The 12,514-nt window shown below is 37.1% G+C and overlaps 1 protein-coding gene across 1 annotated transcript in view; it reads right to left on the bottom strand.

Moving 5' to 3' along the window:
• The window catches only part of SEL1L2 (SEL1L2 adaptor subunit of SYVN1 ubiquitin ligase), a 110,664-nt gene that overhangs the window by 72,008 nt on the left and 26,142 nt on the right, over positions 1–12,514 (bottom strand). The window contains exon 2 of the mRNA XM_064572802.1: positions 6,922–7,090. The gene's annotated coding sequence lies outside the window, so the exon portion shown is untranslated. The remainder of the gene's footprint in view (positions 1–6,921; positions 7,091–12,514) is intronic.

Genomic DNA, 12,514 nt, shown 5'->3' with positions numbered 1-12,514 from the left:
CCAACTGCTTTGTCAAAAATCCTAATGTCTTTTTGATTTTCCCAGCCTGGGATTTAAAATCCGAGCCTCATGCTTTACCAGCTCTGATCACAGTTTGCCAAAACATCAACTCACATCCTTATTTTTCATCATTTCTAGCACCTGGGGATTTCAGTTTCCTGTGAACCCAGCTCTGCATTAGAGAGAGAGAGAGAGAAAGAGAGAGAGAGGGCTTGGCATATTTTAGGCATTATTTTTAGGTATTTGTAGCAGCAGGATTTTCATATTGGATTAGTCCACCATTTTGCTAGAATGGGAGATCTTTAGTAATTTTCTTTTAAAATCAAACTCATTTGCAAAAAACTTGTATTGATTTAAAGAAAAAATGTCAGTAATAGGAAAGGTATTAAATGGTATGCAGTTGGGGTTCCCTCGTAAGCAGACTCTAAGAGTTCAGAATGTTTATTAAGAAGTGCCCCTGGGAAGTACCCTGGGGAAAAAGTTGGATTGGGCAGAGGGAGAAGTTGTGATGCCTTGACCCCACTGGGTGCTCTGGAGCTAAAGTGTCTCTTCTAATGCATCCCAAGTTAGCCTGAGATGGTCAGGACTTCATGTTCCTGAATTGATTAGTCACTGGAAGTTGGCTGCCCCAGGGAGGAGGCGTAACTTTGGGCTATGTGGCTCTCTTTGCTCCTGAGACAGTGTCTTCACTGCTGAAGTCTATCTGTGAACTACACTTCCAGTAATTGGACAAGTATCTCATTGAAGGAGGGGAGGGGATATAAATGGCACTTCACAGTGTCCTCCACATATATTCCAAAAGTTAATAAAGTGGAATACATATGATAAACTTAGCCTAGCTGGTCAAAGACCCTAGAAGTGATAAAAAAGAATGGCAAGACTAGCTTAAAGCAAGATTCCAAAACAACCTTCTCCAACCAAGAACATGGTAGTGATCTAGTGATCTGATCTGATCACCAAAATTAATGATAATTAAATCCCCCCCCAAATGCCATAGAAGGACATAGAAGGTAGTGTTCCAGTTGCCAGCAGGAATATGCTCCATTGTTCCCAGTGCATGATTAATTATTGATCTGTCTTGCTAACAATTTATGAGACTAAATTCTGACTCAGAAAGAATTACTTGTTGAAGTTATAGTGATAAGATACCCTGAGGGAAAATGAACATGCCATTAAAAAAAAAATTGGAATGGATATGAAAGCATTGTGTTCAACTGTAAAACAATATTCAAATATACTCTAAAAATGTAAGGCTCTCTTAATTTTTTGTAGCACCTCTAGTGTAGTATATTGTAGAGAATGCTGAAATTGGAGTCAGAAGACCTGAATACATCCTAGCTCTCCATAAAAGGAATTCAACTCAATTTAATTCAGCAAATATTGATTCATATTAAGTATGTGACAGATAAAATGCTAGGCACAGATCTTGCCTTGAAGTAATGGGAGTACAAATGCTATTGGTTATTATTTGACAAATTCTAGGTAGGTGGCCAAGTGGTAGAGGACTGAAACTGGGTAAACAGTTCCTCTGTTTTCAAGATGTGGAGAAATATATTAATATTCTAGAAACAGTTTGATGTTAATCCCTTTGATTTCTCTAATAGATTATTATACATGGTTTGTGAGCCTTGAGTTAAGGAGACATGGTCACTAAGAATTAGGAAAGGTTTTTGAGAATGTGAGGTTAAATCCCATTTATCTTATCTGGAGGACTAGTAAGTCTGGGGAACAGCACTTTCATAAAACACCTATACTCCATCTTTTATGATATCCTGTGTGCAAAATGCTGAAACAGGAACGGAATGAGAGTAGAGTTGAACAAGGTTTTTACCCAGCTTGATAACCATGTGTTCATTCCACAGCTTCTAAAGTTCAAACCCTCCCTCTAGAGCAGGTTACTTCTCCATGGCATTCTCTATAATTTCTTAACTCCTGATTCCAGAGGTACTGTTCCTGGACTGTCTCACATGGACCCACAGTGAAACCAACAGCTCTTCAAGTTGTCCCAAAAGAATCTTCACTCTTGAAAAGCATTAATTAGGAATATAGATTTTTACCAACAATTTCATAGAGCAGATTGCAAAGATGATTAATTCCAAGAACAAAAACAACTTTAATGGTCATCTTAGGCATCACTGATTTTAAAATATCAATTGGGTTCCCAACTTTGGAGTTTTACTGGTTTCTTGTTAGCACAATCAATAACCATCTTTCTGGCTCCTTATGTCTGCTCTCTCCATATTTGTTCTCCCATTCTCTTTTCTTTTCACTCTTGCAAAAATAACAAAATTCTTCTCCCTGGATCTGCAGTGCAATTTCTTTCCATGTATGAATACTTAGAATCAGCTGACACCAGGTCTCTGTGAGGAGCTGGAGGTGGGGGATCAGGAAGGGATGTTTGCCTACCTTCTATCCACAAATACTTATTAAGGCATCTCCATAACATACTGTATGTACAAGGCATTCTGGTAAATAAGGTTTTATTTTCTCAACCTCATCATATGTAGATTTTTACCTGTTGATCAAGGGGTATATATAATTCTAGAGATTTATGGTAGATTATTGTGGGCTCTAAGCTCTAAACTTGGCCCTATCTTGCTAACTCCTCTAAGAAAAACTTGAGTAAAAGATTGGAAGGCATATCAAAATTTTGAGTGGCAGAAAACTAGGAGAGGATAACTGATGAATTAATTGATGTAATCGATAGGTTAGAATAGTCCAAAGTGAACACAATGAAATTTAATAGACATCAGTGTAAAATCTTATACCTAGATTCAAAAATTTAGATGGAAACATACAGATTAGGAGATATTTGGCTATGATGGTCAATTTTATCTGTCTACTTGGCTAGGCTACACTCCTGTTATTACATCGAACACTAATCTAGTTGTTGCTGTGAGAGTATCTTGTGGATGTGATTAATACCCACAAGCAGGTGACTTTAAGTAAAGGAGATAAGCTGGGTTTGCCTGATTTAATCAGTTAAAAGGTTTTAAGAATGGTACTGGGGTTTCCCTGAAGAAGAAAAAATTCAGCTCCTTCCAGAGAGTTCCAGCCTGCTCTTCTTGACAAACTCCCTTATGGATTCGGACTTGCCTAGCCAGCTCCCACAATCAAATCAGCCAGTTCCTTGTAATAAATTCTTTAATATATATCTCCTACTGGTTCTTTTTTTTTAGTTGAACCCTGACTGATACACTGGCTTAGCACTTTTAGGTGAGAAAAAGATTTCAATTTGCTCTAAGCTTGTTAAGAATCATCACTGTGAGTGGGTGCCCCAAACAACAAACAGGATCTTAGAAACAATATGCACAAGCTTCACTATTTGGGGAGGGAGGGCAACAACTCCAGTGGAGGAGTCCATAGAGGGGTTGTTCTGTCCAGCTCCCACTGCCATAATTTAATACAGACTAACACCTAAGATCACTGTTAGGAAGTGGTTCTGGTTTAATGTTAATAACTCTATAAGAAATAAATGTATTAAATAATGTCATAAGTTGTGTTTTATGATATTGTGAGCTTAGTCACAGACATCTACCTAGGAGCTGCCATAAATATCTGATGAAAGATACTAGACTAGATAACCTCCAAATTTCCCCAGTTAATTATAAGATTCTGTAATTTCACTTTTAATACCTATGCTTCTATTGTATGCTGCTAAAAGTCCTCATACTTGTAGTTCATGCTAATTTCCCTTGTCTAGAAAACCCGGTGTGTTGCATGTCTACTTATTCGTCTTTCTAGATCCACTCCATCCTGCTCTATGCCCTGGGACACTAACCCATATGGACTGCATCAGTGGGCTCCCTTCCCCTCCAGCTTCTGATTAGGTTGAAAGGCACCCGCAGGAAGTATGAAGGGAAGAGAGTAAGGCAGGGGATATTTATTCCCTGGCTTCCCAATCTGGTTTGCTGTGGGCTGGCTTTATCCCTTGTCCTGAGGTCATAGTTCTATTAGAGAGCTCTCTCCAACATACCTCTTGGTTTCTTTTCCAGTGTTCTAGTAGCCACTATTGCCTGTGACCCTTCAGGCTCAGGGGAGCTAGCGCCATTGGTGTTACTAGCCTGGGGATTACTTTGCAGTTTCCTTACATCCTGTCTACACTTTTAGAAATAGACCCTTTATTAAACTTGTCTCAAATGACTCAGTTTAAATGTGCCATTTGCTTCCTGTCAGAACTCTACTTGATACTTCAAGTTAATACACATATCAACATTTTTATGTCATATCCAGAACTCTTCAACTGAGCAGTGAAGCAGTCTTTTGGAGTAAATGTGGAGGAAAATACTCTTAAGATATTAAGATTAGAAAAATTAAAAATCTTTATCAAAGCAAGACTCTCATAAAAAAATTATCAACTAGAATCAATGAGTCCTTCCAGCTCCAAAACTAATCTCTCTCTCCTCTGGAATCCCTTAGTTCTCAATTTCTATCTGTTGCCCTTATTAGCCATGATCACCTTTCTAGATGTACTTCTGTCAGAAAGAAACATTTTCTGATTTATGTAAATCTTCAGAAATGGATATTATGATTGTTATAAGACAGGGCTTCTTAAATGTCCTTGGGACATTTAGATAGCCTGTGATGAATGCATGTACATTCTCTAGAGGTCTGGAAAACAGGAAGGCATGTCTTTGAAGTCTTAGGTATGATATCAAAATATGAATTTTGAAATCTCTTGCATACATTATAGCTGTTAGTTCTAAAATAAAGATGTTTTCAACTATTTGCTATTATTTACTTCCGTTTTAAACCTTCAAGTAAATTTGGTGCTCAGGAAATTGCATCATCTTTATCATATAGTTCCATATTTGCTCAAAGCCATATTGAGAAGCATGAGATTAAAATTTCTCGATATTGTTAGCTTACTTTTGTGAGAGGCATATGGCATAATGGCTAAAAGCTAGAGGACTTTGGCACCAGACCATCTGAGTTCAAATTCTAGTTTTCCTACTAAATAATTTCTGCGATGCTAAGCAAATTATTGCTCTGTGCTGCAGGTTTCACATCTTATCAAGTAGAGATAATATAACCTACCTTAAAATTGGGTAAAACACTTAAAACAATATGGAAAATGCTTAATTAGAGATAGCTTGTTATTTATTATTCTTAGGTGTAATATAACCACTTCCATATAAGTACTTTTTTGAAGGGTGGCACTACTTTCCCTTTTATTTTTTATCTTATTTTTAAAATTCTGGTATAATTAATATACCGTTTTATATTAGTTTCAGGTGTACAATATAGTGATTCATTTATTTACTCTTTTAGACAGCAGAAGCTCCTTCAACAATCTCTACCTATCTTACTTGCCAAATTAATCAATACTTTTCATTTCTTCTATCCAACTTACTTACTGATGTCCACAGCATACCGAATGCTTGCAGATTGTGGCATTCTCTTTAGTAAATGCTTACATTTCTGTTCCCCCACCTTGCATGCTTACCAAAGATCAGGAGTGTTTGTTCCCAAACCTATCTGTGCCAGTTTTACTGTTTATAACTATGGAATTTAACTAAAAAACATGTAATTCATCAGTCTTGCACAATTCAGAGCGCTGGGTGTTATACACAAGCAATGAATTATGGATTACTACGTCAAAAACTAATGATGTAATGGTGACTAACATAATAAAACTAACATAATAAAATAAAATTTAAAAAAATTAAAAAAATAAAGACAAGAATAATAGACCAAAAAAAAAAAAAAAAAACCCACCATGTAAACTGATTACATACAAGTGCAAAAAGAAAATGTGTTTCTATATAATGTTATTGAAAACCAGTGACAAAACTTGATAAAGGAGAGCCTTTAAAAATTATCCACTTTAATTGTACGTGAAGCATCTATAAATGACTGAGGAAAAAGTCTGCAAATATCTGGAAGGATTCTGCTCACAGATTGTTCCATAAGTGTCTTTAGTTCCTTGTTTCATTAAAAACTTGAGATGGGAGATCATGGATGATGCATTTGAGTGTGGTTTATACTACAAATGCCAATCAGTAGACCAAAGCTAAATAAAAGGCAAGTCATATTTCTATGTCAAAAAATGGTCAAATGAATGTTTCAATGTATATGATTTAGATTTAAAATAAATTTAAGATATGTATATATTTTTATAATGCCATTAAAAACTGATATCCTTAATTTTTCTCTGTCAGTTTCCCTCTCTTAAATAAGATGTTAATAAAATAGCAATTCATACATACCTATTATAAAAGAGAAAGCTTTCATGAAACAGACTTAAATGCTAGAAATGATTCCTAAATTTTATAACTGAGGGCCAGTTAACTCCTGTACATAGTAGCTATGGAAACATTGTTTATATTTTCTAGACCCTTCTTGCATCCAGAGAAGTCTATCAACTAACTGGCTATGTCTTTACTAGGAAGAGATTTAGATTGCTAGACTAGAAAAAAAAAAGGACACTATATTAATTTTGGTTTTGTTTAAAGTCTGAGGGTTCCTATTAGCAGAATAACTGATAAATGTTTTATCCACATAATTTTGGACATTTTTTTTTATCCAGGAGTCCTAATTATCAACCTTGCTTATTATCATCAGAACGAATTCTGAATCTAAAAGAAGCTAAAAAATTTAAAGCTTTTGTGTGTATGAATATTTATGACTATATTCTAAGACTTCTCAGAAAGTAGCTCTAAAATTTTATTTTAGATTACATGAAGTCATTTTTAATTTACATGGTAGAGGGAATTCTACTTAACAATGATTTTTTAGAGATTTACTTATTTATTTGAGAGAGAAAGGGAAAGAGAGTGTGGAGAGAGGGGCAGAGAATTCTCAAGTAGACTCTGTGTTGAGCCTGACCTGGTTTGATCCCAGGACCCCAAGATCATGATCTGAGCTGAAACCAAGAGTCGGACACTTAACCGACTAAGCCACCCAGGTGCCCCTACTTACAATGATTTTTATTTCTTTTTGAGAGATCTTTATTTTGAATTCCTTTTATTCTTAATTTACGTTGAATCTTCTTTTTTCCTAAGGCATTTTCTCTTTGATAGATCACTTTAATCAGTTTTCTTCGTTCCAATATGTGTGATAAAAATTGTTTGAGTTCATTCACTGATACCTACAAAGAAAAAGATTTTTGCTCATTTTTTCATGGGTAACTTTTCTTTTTCTTTCTTTTTTTTTAAAGATTTTATTTATTTATTTGACAGAGAGAGAGACAGCAAGAGAGGGAACACAAGCAGGGGGAGTGGGAGAGGGAGAGGCAGGCTTCCCGTGGAGCAGGGGATCCCAGGACCCTAGGACCATGACCTGAATCGAAGGCAGACGCTTAACGACTGAGCCACCCAGGCGCCCCTCATGGGTAACTTTTCAAAATGAAACAAGAATATGAAAATTTTATCTGTTCATGTTAAAAATACTATTTAATGCAATCACTCTAATTGCTGCTTTTTTCAAATCCAAATGATAGATGACTTACTTCACTTTAAGAATTCATATATTTTATGATAAAAACCTTTTAAACCTATTGCATTTTCATCTGAACTGCAGAGCCACACATTAAAAACTAAATGCTATAAATAAAATAAAATAGTAGGAGAATTTAACCAATTTTACCCTTCTACTGGTAAGTTGTCATGGTAATACCAATTGTGTGAGTTAAAAAAAAAAAGGAAGATGTTGGTATTCCTTACACATTACAACAAATTTATAATGGATGGATAGTATAGAAAATGTTGTGACTGTATGGAGAAAAATGTAAAAAAATGTTTCCCAAAGTACTTTCTAGAAGTTATGTAATTAATCTATTTTAACTAAGGAAAGGGATTTGGAAGGATTGTTTTTGAGTAGTAGAAAATAATGAAGATTTTAAGAGAGAAAATTGAAAAGCTTTATGGAGATACATATTCATGATTTACATATATACTTTTTCAGGGAAAATTATATTTAGAGACTGAAAAAATTCCTTTATTTGCCAACCACTACTTCCAAGAAGAGTAAAGGTTTTAATTTGTTTGCTTTTTTATACAGTATCACAATTTAAACTCCCTCTTTTCAAGAGCACTTTCTGGAATGCTTAAAATGCTTTCCTCGGTAGTAGCAAAGGCATCAGAACAGTGGTCCAGAGGTTAGAGCATGCAGGGACATGAAGTCACGTAAGGACTTAAAAAAAAAACGGGGGTGCCTGGGTGGCTCAGTCATTAGGTGTGTGCCTTTGGCTCGGGTCATGATTCCGGGGTCCTAGGATCGAGCCCCGCGTGGGGCTCCCTGCTCAGTGGGGAGCCTGCTTCTCCCTCTCCCACTCCCCCTGCTGGTGTTCCCTCTCTTGCTGTGTCTCTGTCAAATAAATAAATAAAATCTTTAAAAAACAAACAAACACTAAACCAGCTTTATTGAGATATAATTCACATACTATAATTATACATGTATAATTGTACATTTAAAGTGTACAGCTCAATGGTTTTTAGACTATTCACAGAAGTGTGTGACTAGCTCCAGTCAATTTTAGAACATTTTTATCACCTCGAGAAGAAACCATGAGTCCTTTAGTTATTAGCCTCCCTATTCTCCCATTCCCCCTACCCCAGCCTCAACAACCACTAATCTATGCTTTGTCTCAATGGATTCCCCTCTTCTGGATTTTCACATGAATGAAATCATATAGTATATGGTATAGTATATGGGTTTTTGTGACTCACTTCTTTCACTTAGCGTAACATTTTCCAGGTTGATCCATGTTGTAGTATGGCCACATAATATTCCTTACATGGATATACTACATTTTGTTCATACATTTGTCTGCTGATGGACGTTGGAGCTGTTTCCAACTTTTGGCTATTATGAATAATGGCTGCTATAAACATTCATGTACAAGTTTCTGTGTGGATATGTAAGGACTTTAAATGTGATTCTTCTTATTGAAGGGTGGCCAGATTAAGCAATTAAAAATACAAAATGCCCAGTTAAATTTGAACTTCACACAAGCAATGAATTTTTTTTAAAGTGTAAGAACGTGACCAATATTGCATGTTAACAGACAGACGCCGTGTAAAATGGCTCAAAATCAACAGGTGGGAGTTCAAGTCAGTGGCAGCTCTGCTCTGTGCTGTCATTCAGAGACTCAGGCAGGCAGACGCTAGACCAAGCTTCAGCATGTGGATTCCAAGGTATCCCTGAGCATTTGCATCTAGCAGACAGAAAGGGAAAGAGCATAGAAGATCATGTGCAGAATGGGGTTTTGTTTTGTTTCACTTGGTTTGCTTCTTTTTCTTTTCTTTAATAAGCCAGACCTGGAAGTGGCACAGGGTGGCATACATTTTCCATTGTCTGAAACTGTCACATGGCCTCACCCAAATGCACGGGGAGAATGGAAACCTAATGCAACAGAACAAAACAAAACAAAACTCTGCTGTTCTAAGAACTGGGGAGACAGCCATAAACAACAAAAAAATTCTCTGCACTCAAAAAGCTGATGTTCTGGTGGGGAAGATAATAATCAACTAATCAACTGATAAAAGCAGGGTTTTTGTTTTGTTTTGTTTTTGTTTTTAAGAGTAAAGAGGGAATTGATAAAAGTTGGTCTTATTTGGTACAGGATGGTTAGGGACAAGGTCTCTGATAACATTTGAATAGACCCCTATGTGGGTAAGGAGGGAGTTAGTCCTACAAATACCATAGGAAAGAGACTTCTGGCAGAGGGAACAGTAAAAGCAAAGGCCTGAGGTGGGAGCACACTGGTGTGAGAGTGAGATGGTGCAGCTGCAGCAGAATGGGGGAGGGGGAGTAGTAAATAAGGCAGAGGCAGCTCTGAGGCCGGCATCAGGATTCTGAACTGTGTTGTGTGTGAAGGAGAGACTCTTGGAGGGTTCTGAGTAGAAGAGTGATATTGACTGACTTAAATTTCAAAAGGATCACCCTGGCTGCTATATGTTGGAGAAAGGGTGGGAAAAGAGAGGTTCCTGAAATAAACTGGGTGAGAGTTGACGGTGGCCATGAAGTAAGAACATGGTCGGGGGAAGTGGTGATAGTGGTTGGTATCTGAATGTATTTCAGTTATTACTGGCAGGATTTTCTGTTGAAGGATTTATAATGTGTATTTTAGTTTCAAACAGCAAGCCCAATGGAAGTATGTTTCTAAACTCTAAGTTTAAAGTATGTGCTTTGGAAGTGTTTTTAAACTCCTAAGGGCCATTAAAGATTAACCATAGCTCTCCATCAGAGTGACATGATGTTCCAATAATGCCTTACCTAGCCCTCCTGTCTCTTTGCTTCCCTGTCTCCTAAAGATTCATGGCTGGATGAGTTTTTCTTAAGCATCTGTTTGAACATATCACTGCCCAATTCAGAAACCCTCAGTTCTCAGTGACAACAGGATAAAATCAAAGTTGGGTGGAGAGAATCTAATATTCTTCACAGTCTAGCCTAAAAATGTCATAGTAACCTTACTTCTTACTACTCCCACACCTACACAGACATCCACTACAGTCAAACTCTTCTACCCCCTGTTCCCCAAATAGAAGGGCTTCTTTCCTACTTCCTCGTTCTTGCTTATTCAGTTTTAATTGATCCCTCTTTCCTATTATCCTAAATATCACTCCTGTTCCCAGGCCTACCTCAAATTCCTTCTCCCCAAAGCCCTCCCATTTCACTCTCCCACAGTGATCTCCCTTCCCTCCGACTTTATGGTGTCTTCCCTTCTTGGTTAGCAGTAGCTCACTGCTCTATGGTCTCTACAGCTGAGATCATTCCATAGCATACAGTTCACGTTTTATCTGCTCAATTAATTATAGATGCTTTAGAAACTTTTTTGTATAGTTCTCATCTCAAGTAGAATGTCTTGAGTAAAGGGGATCCTAATGAATGTGTGGATTTCTTTATTTGGAGGAAATCCCCTGTTTTCTTAAAGCACAGGAAAGGTAGAAGCATCCTCTTCTAAGAGAAACTAAACTATCTGTGGGCTTGGAGAAAAGAAGGTTTGAATTAATCTTACTGTACATTTAATCTTAATTTATTTGTGGCTAGATCATGCTTTTTGTGGCTACAGGCATTTCCAAAGTAGGACCTAGTCCTATGGTACTTTGCCTGAAAGCAAAAACAAACACACAACAACAGTACTGGAGTGCAGAACACATTTTTAATAGCTTCCTGTTTAAAAGTAGGGATCCGAAGGGGTACGTGCACCCCGATGTTTATAGCAGCAATGTCCACAATAGCCAAACTGTGGAAAGAGCCAAGATGTCCATCGACAGATGAATGGATAAAGAAGATGTGGTATATATATACAATGGAATATTATGCAGCCATCAAAAGGAATGAGATCTTGCCATTTGCAACGACGTGGATGGAACTGGAGGGTATTATGTTGAGTAAAATAAGTCAAACAGAGAAAGACATGTATCATATGATCTCACTGATATGAGGAATTCTTAATTGCAGGAAACAAACTGAGGGTTGCTGGAGTGGGGGGTGGGGTGGGAGGGATGGGGTGACTGGGTGATAGACACTGGGGAGGGTATGTGCTCTGGTAAGCGCTGTGAATTGTGCAAGACTGTTGAATCTCAGATCTGTACCTCTGAAACAAATAATGCAATATATGTTAAGAAAAAAAAAAGAAGAAGAAGGTAGCGGGAGGGGAAGAATGAATCGGGGGAAATCGGAGGGGTAGACGAACCATGAGAGACGATGGACTCTGAAAAACAAACAGGGTTCTAGAGGGGAGGGGGGTGGGAGGATGGGTTAGCCTGGTGGTGGGTATTGAGGAGGGCACATTCTGCATGGAGCACTGGGTGTTATGCACAAACAATGAATCATGGAACACTTCATCTAAAACTAATGATGTAATGTATGGGGATTAACATAAGAATAAAAATAAAATAAAATAAAATAAAATAATAGCTTCCTGTTTAAAAATGTAAGCCGTCTGCTATGGCTAGAGGTTTGACTTAAGGTTTTTTACATTGTTTTGTTTGGATGGTAATTAATAAGTTTTATTCTTAAAACAACACACAAGTTTACTTTAAAAAAAATTTTTTTTAAGGTTTTTATTTATTCGACAGAGAGAGAGAGAGAGCACAAGTAGGCCGAGCAGCAGGCAGAGAGAGAGGGAGAAGCAGGCTCTCCGCTGAGCAGGGAGCCGACGCAGGGCTCGATCCCAGGACCCTGGGATCATGACCTGAGCTGAAGGTAGCCGCTTAACCGACTGAGCCACCCAGGTGCCCCACAAGTTTACTTTTTAAATATTTTGATTACTTGTTAACATATGAACAGATAACTTATTCAAAATTGTTCATCATAATTACTCATACTCCAAAATAAATGTTATAGATTTTAAAAATTTCATTTACATTTCCTTCTTATTTTCTGTTCACCACTAATTAACTATGTCTAACTGTGGGCAAGTTAATTAACCCCTCTGTGACTCAGTTTACAATAAACATAAATAGTAAATGTAAATGTAAAATGGGGTAATAATATTGCCTATATTATTGGATTGTTGTGAGGATCATATAAGTTAATATTGTGAAAACCCTTGTATATAGCAAAC

This window comes from Mirounga angustirostris, unplaced genomic scaffold, assembly GCF_029215605.1.
Source record: "Mirounga angustirostris isolate CCGP_5_RB_7025 unplaced genomic scaffold, mMirAng1.0.hap1 SCAF_10, whole genome shotgun sequence".
Taxonomy (NCBI): domain Eukaryota; kingdom Metazoa; phylum Chordata; class Mammalia; order Carnivora; family Phocidae; genus Mirounga; species Mirounga angustirostris.
Note: the sequence above shows the minus strand (reverse complement) of the source record. Positions and strands in the feature narration are given on the sequence as shown.